Source organism: Chionomys nivalis, chromosome 5 (assembly GCF_950005125.1).
Source record: "Chionomys nivalis chromosome 5, mChiNiv1.1, whole genome shotgun sequence".
NCBI classification, from domain to species: domain Eukaryota; kingdom Metazoa; phylum Chordata; class Mammalia; order Rodentia; family Cricetidae; genus Chionomys; species Chionomys nivalis.
The window spans coordinates 33,986,462-33,993,079 of record NC_080090.1 but is presented as its reverse complement, the minus strand read 5'-3'; the positions used below and the strand labels follow the sequence as shown (position 1 = coordinate 33,993,079).

The 6,618-nt window shown below is 49.4% G+C and overlaps 1 pseudogene; it reads right to left on the bottom strand.

The window, feature by feature from the left end:
• Positions 1 to 502: 502 nt before the first annotated feature.
• LOC130874114 (synaptotagmin-15-like) lies at positions 503 to 6,365 on the bottom strand (annotated as a pseudogene).
• Between the last annotated feature and the right edge of the window lie 253 nt (positions 6,366 to 6,618).

Sequence of the window (6,618 nt, the reverse complement as noted above, 5' to 3'; positions counted from 1 at the left end):
CCTAAAATTCATATGGAAGAACAAAACTATGTTATCCTGTACAGAAAATGATTCAAAATGGATCAGTATCTTTAAGATCTAATGGAACTGCAATCAGAAAACCCAGGCGAATGCTTCTAAGATCCTGACACAGGCAAGGCCTTCCTGGCACATCCAGACTGGTGTGGCTGGAGGAAGCAGTGACTCCACCAGCTCAGGAAAGACGATCAAGAACTGGCATATGGGACTGCAGACAGTTTTAAAACTTCTGCAGAGTGGAAATAACCCCAGAGTGGAGACATCATACCAGAGGAGAGGAATTGTCAGCTGTGCTTTTGACTTGGGATTCATATCTAGAATGGCGAACAGCAGCAACAGAAAACAATAAATTACAAATGAATTAAATAGTTCTCAGAAGAAGTATTTACTCTGTAAATCTATGAAGAAAACAGTCAACTTCTGTAGCTCTCAGGGACATGCACACATAATCTATATCAGGATCCATCTCTCCCAAACAAAGGGGCTACTGTTGAGGAGACAAACAGTAAATATTGGCGAGAATGTAGGGAAAAGAGGAATCAACTCCAGCGAACAGCTCCAGTAAATAGAGACGCGGCATCATACTGTTCACACGAAGGTATACCTGATACACAAGAAGAGTCATGCTCCAAGCGTGATGTGAAGGAAGGCAAACAGAAACAGCATAGTTTCCTCATTCCATATATATATGGATACATATAATATGCTGTACATTATACACTACTTATCTTTACGTGATGTGTGCCTATATTTTATATAGTGTGTGGTCATGTGATGAAGGCCAGGGATAAGTGCTGTATAGACCAGGGAGGAAGAGGCAGTCTTGCAAAGGGCCACTCTGGGAGGTTGGCTTGTGTGACCTGTTGGCTCTAAATCCCTCCTTTAATACTTGCTCTGACAGTCAGCCTAGTGGCAGTTACAATGGTAAACAGTAGAGGGCGCTGAAAACGCACCGCGGAAGGCTGTGCTGCAGTCCAGGGTGAGCTGGAAGCCACAATTCTTTGGCACCACCAGTGGGGCTCAGCTGGGCTGTCAATCCTGTGTCTGCCCTCTCCTGTCCTGCACACTTAGCGTCCCCCTTGCTGGACCTCCTTTGCTCACTCCCTCCTGCCTGAAAGTTTGTCAGTCGGCAAACTAACACAACCAATGTGGTCATTTACCAGATCTCATTCTTCACCATCAACAATGAACAGTTAATTTACAGAGACAGGGGAGGAAGACTTTTAAGGAGAAAGGAAGGTTTTCACTTCCACAGGCCACTGGGTGTCTTTTTCTGAGCTCTCGGGTAGAATGCAAGACTGATAGCGTTTTCAGACATCTGGAATCTAGCGCTGCTCTCTGACACATCTTCCTGACCCCCACCTTGTCCTCTGCTGGTGGACGGGAGACCCCTCCTGGGCTGGGCTGCACCTTTGACCCGCTAATGTACAAACCCTTACTCAATTCCCGAGGGATGGTTTCTTCCTTCCGTCTACAATTAAAACAAAATTTCTCTTAAAGCAAACAGTGATTCGAGCAAATCATTCCATAGTAAGCATTAGGGGAATACAATGGGCAACTATTACAGTCTGTTTTTAAAATTGCATGCTAAATTCAATTAAATTTGTCAATTATTTTGAAGGCGCTAGCATATGGAATCTAATCACTGAATTATTTCATTATATTTTTCTAGTTAACTATTCAGACCTTCTTAGCAGATACTAGCTCCTCCCTGCTCCGTGGATAAAAATGTCTCGTGACTCTTTTTATTGCTCCCCTTCCTTTTACCCAGGAGCTCGTTTTTTACTTCCCAGCGAAATCCATGCATCCTCGTTGGGCTGTCCTTGTCATCTAGCCTCCCTGGGGCTGTGGATTGAGGTTGATTATCCTGTCCTTTACTCCCACTAACCACCTATGACTGAGTACATACCATGTATGTCTTTCTGGGTCTGGGTTACCTCATTCTGAATGATTTTTTTTTCTAGTTTCATCCATTTGCCTGAAAATTTCATGAGGTCGTTGCTTTTTACAATGGAGTAGTACTCCGTTGTGTCCTTATCCATTCTTCTGTTGAGGGGCATCTAGGGTTTTGGCTATTACGAATAATGCTGCTATGAACATAGTTGAGCAAGTATCCTTGTGGTATGATTGAGTATCCTTTGGGTATATGCCTAAAATTAGTATAGCTGGAACCTGAGGTAGATTGATTTCCAGTTTTCTTCTTAGAAATTGCCACACCGATTTCCAAAGTAGCTGTACAAGTCTGCATTCCCACCAGCAGTGGAGGAGTATTCCCCTTACACCGCACCTGATTCCTAAATGTCACTTTTTAAAGTTACTCTGGAGTCTGCGGAGGCGTCACACCTGAGCCTCTGCAGGATGATGATCAGGGGTGGAGAGAAGATGCTCTCCAGGTGGTGCCAGGTGGGCCCTTGCATATCTTGGCAACCAGGTGGCATGTGCCTGGTGGCCATCTCACCTCCAGGTTCTCAGCTTCCAGTCTCTCCAGATGATGTAATGGTGGTCCCCGGCCAGGGTCTCGTTCTTCAGCAGGAATAGCACATGCCCAAGGAGCTGGTGTTTCCTTTGCTTATTTACATGATACACGGAGAACTTCAGCACTCTCAGAGGGACACTTCTGCTGGATACCTGAGGAAGGAGAGGACCCAGACCAGGCTCAGGCCTGCCAGTAGGGACCAGGTGGTAGAGACAGGATACACAGCCAAACCCAGGCTTCCTTAGGGACCCCAGCAACCTGGGGAGGTACATGGGTGGACCTGAGCCTTGCCATACAGTGTTTTAAGAACTTTAAGCAATAGCCATTGCTGCCTGGGGCCTTGGTAGTCCACTAACCAGAATCTGCCTTTGGAAAGTGTTTTTTTGCTGAAAAGTTATGCCAGAAATGATGACCCGGTCTTATGACAATGGGATCTCTTCTCTCTGAGCCTTGGCCTTCACAGCTGGGATTGGGGGGTCACTATTCTTCTTGTCTAGGCTGTAAAGCTCCTGTCACTGTGTCTGGATTACAGCACATGGGCAAATAATACTGATTGACTTCTTCCGTCCTTCTTCCCAGAGCAGGGAGGCCGGGATCAGGTTGGGATGAGATAACTAGCGAGAGCTCTGAGGATAAGGAACCGAGGAGCCCTCATCCCTAAATGGAGCATCCTTCCCGCCCCTCTCCTCATCACCAGGGCTCAGGGAGCAGCTAAAGAAAGCAGAATGTAAGAGTGTGGTGAATGCCTTGAACTCCAGGATGCAGGAGACAGAGCAGTGGGCTCTCTGTGAGGTCAAGACTGGCCTGGTCTATACAGGGCAATCAGGGTAACACAGTGAGGCAGCACCCTGTCTCAGAAAACAAGCAAACCTGACCTCGGGAGAGCTGTGCTGGGATATTTGGATGGGAGTACTTGGAATGGGAAGTAGGGTGGATGTGGTCATGTTTTATTGGAAACACATATGAAAATCTCAAGAATAAAGAAAAATTAATACTGAAAAGTTAAAATAGTCAATGGCAAGTGTCTAGCATCAAGCTGTAACCAGAAGAAATAAAGGAAGATAAAAGAAGAAAGAGAAAATCCAAATTTAAATAAATTAGATAATCCCTAAAGAAAAAAACCCCAGCAAACAAACAAACAACCCCTGAGGTGATGAGAGTGAAGCAGGTGTTCCTCTGAGGGGTCTCCAGCCCTGGCTCCTGTGGGAGGGCCCTGCGGCTGGGCCACACCTCTTCCCAGCTCTCAGTCTCCAAGGGGAACCACACTCCAGCCCCAGGAATCACGTGCTTTCTGGACGTGGACTGGCCTGTCCTTCCCCTCAGACCCTTGTGCTACACAGCTTGACCAAGACTCTTGGCGGGTCTTCCCTAGAGCTCCCAGACATCTGCTGAGGTTCCCAGGCTGCGGTACGTCTGGTGACCAGGCATCCTTCCCAACCTTAGACCTAGGGGGTGTCAAAGACACCAATAAGCTGCAGCATGACTCCAGCCCCTGACACCACCAGGCCAGGCAGTTTGTGTCTGGACTCAAGTAGGCCTGGTGGGTCTCCATTGCATGACCTTGCCCATAATGCTCAGTGTATTGGGTCACTTCAAACAGCCCCATAGGCTGGAGCCCAGCAATGAGTAGACACTTCAAAATGTGCTTTCTCTTCCTTCTTTCCCCCAGGCAGCCAGGGCAGGAGGAACCCAGTCTCTGACCATCTATTTCTAAGTAAAAACCCTCTTCACCAGGGGCTACCTCCTGTAGACCCTGCCTGCATGCCGAGTAAAGACGGACTGGAGGCATGCGGGTCCTGGAGGGCTGGAGGGCGCTGTGTATAGGAAGCTAGGTTATCCTGCACAATGCTCCCTCCTAGGGAGCCTGAGGGCATTGCATACCACTGCTCAGGGGTGGTACCTGGAAGATGAAGTCCTCATCAAACTGTGAGCTAGCTGCAGGTTTCACGTTTTGTCTTGGACTGTTCATCGGGCAGTAGGTGGAGCTTTACCAGGGGCTGCATGTCTCTGCCAAGCCTTGATCGGGCCCACCAGCAGCTGCTCAGACTCCTGTTGGTATTCCACGGAGAACCACAGCCGGCCAGGCAACCATCAGGGAAGACTGTCTCACTCGTGTCCTCTGGGGAAAGCAAATGGTACACTTGGTGGCCTGTCAAAAGGGAGGGAAACAACATGTAGATGGCAAGTGACCTCAGCGCTCAGCCTGAGTGCCAGAGTGGGAGGGGGAGAAGCAGCAAGAGCCAGGAGCATCACTGCCGGGTTCATACTAGGACACACAGACACACACAGATACACACACACAGACACCACATACATAAACAGATATACACACACACACAGCTATACACACAGATATCACACACACAGATACACAACCACATATACATAGATGTACACACACAGACACCACACACAAACATACACAGATATACACACAGAGGCACCACACACACAGATACACACCCACATACACATAGATATACACACATAGAGATAACACACACAGACACACAATACACTTAGATATACACACATACACACACAGATAAACAGAGACAACACACAACACACACACACACACACAGTGTCTGTCTGCTCATCCCACAAGCATGATGTGGAAGTCAGAGCCAAGCCTCTGACAACAGCCTCTCTGGGTTCTAATTCCTAAATGTGGTATCTGTACCCATTTTTAAATATTCTCTGAGCCAGTTTCCCCAGCTAGAGAATGGGGTTCACAATGCCTGTCTCCAGCTCACTGTGAGGTTTCTGGGGTTCCTTGGCATAGTTCCCAGAATGCTGATGGCCTGAGACAGGCACTCCACAACAAGACATTTCTTCCCCAACTTGCCTCACTCTGAGGGCAAGAGTCCACTCAAAGCCTTTGGGAAAGAAGGCCCAGATTCTCACCTGCAGGTGGGCTCTCAGCACATGGGCGGAGTCTGTCCCCTGGTCTGTCGAAGGAAGAGGTGGTGGCCTGGTCTGGTGTCTCTGGCAGCTCCTCATAGATGAAGATGGCGCAAAGCCTCCTCCACAGACAGCAGTGCACCCCAATCAACAGCAGCAGTCCCCCAGTGACACCTCCTGTCACCAAGGCTAGGGGCTCTGAGGCAGAGACCACCAGACGCTGTGAGTGGCTGAGGAAAGCCACTCCCACAACGGGCACACCCCTCTGTCATTTTCCTTAGGACCAACTGGCCCTGAACTTGGTTGTGGCTCTGCTCCAGAATAAAAAGCAACCCCTCCCTCATGGAGCCTCCACCCTGGGTTCCTGCTGGGGTTTGAATGTGATCTGGATGTGGGTGCCACACACTTAAGAGAGTTCAGGAAGGAATCTGGGTCCCATGGCTTGGTAGAGCTCTTTTTGAAGGGGTCCTGTAACCAGATGGGTGGCTCCACGTGCCCTAGGCTCTGTAGTTAGTGTCCATCCCCTTCCATTCTCCCCCCACCTACTGTCAAGGGGAGCCCCTGCCATGACCAGAAGGTGCAGACATTGAACCCTAGTGAAAAGGGGGAAGGGTGGCAGATTTGAGAAATGGAGACTTAAGGACCCTTCAACTTCCACATTTGCAGGAACCCTGGAGCCTCCACGAAGGCTCCCAGGCTTGGTCTCACTTGCTGGTTGCAGATTGGGCAAACAGACTCCTGGACATGTGCGAGCACGGGTCTTCCTGGGTTCAGGGCTATAGACAGGCTACTGAAAAGGTGGGACCTCTCCAGACACACCCTAACCCACAACCGTCTGCGATGAGCGAACCACACCCTTCACTGCATTTCAGAGAGTCGCCGGGTGGAGAGAAGTGCTTTGAACTGTCTCGGAGAGCAGATTCTGCATTCTGGGACAGGGGTGGGAGTGAGGCCACTTACCCGCCATGGGGCTGGTCCAGTGGCTCGTGGCTTCAGAACCTCAGGCTCCCACTTGGACAGCTATGCCCCCCACCTAAGGTATGACCTTGTTGGAGGAAGTGTGTCACTGTGGGGGTGGGCTTTGAGGTCTCCTTTGCTCAAGCTGCACTCAGTGTGGTACACAGTTCACTTCTTGCTGCCTGCAACAAGATGTAGAACCTTCAGCTCCTTCTCCAGCGCCATGTCTGTCTGCACACCACCATGCTTCCTACCATGATGAC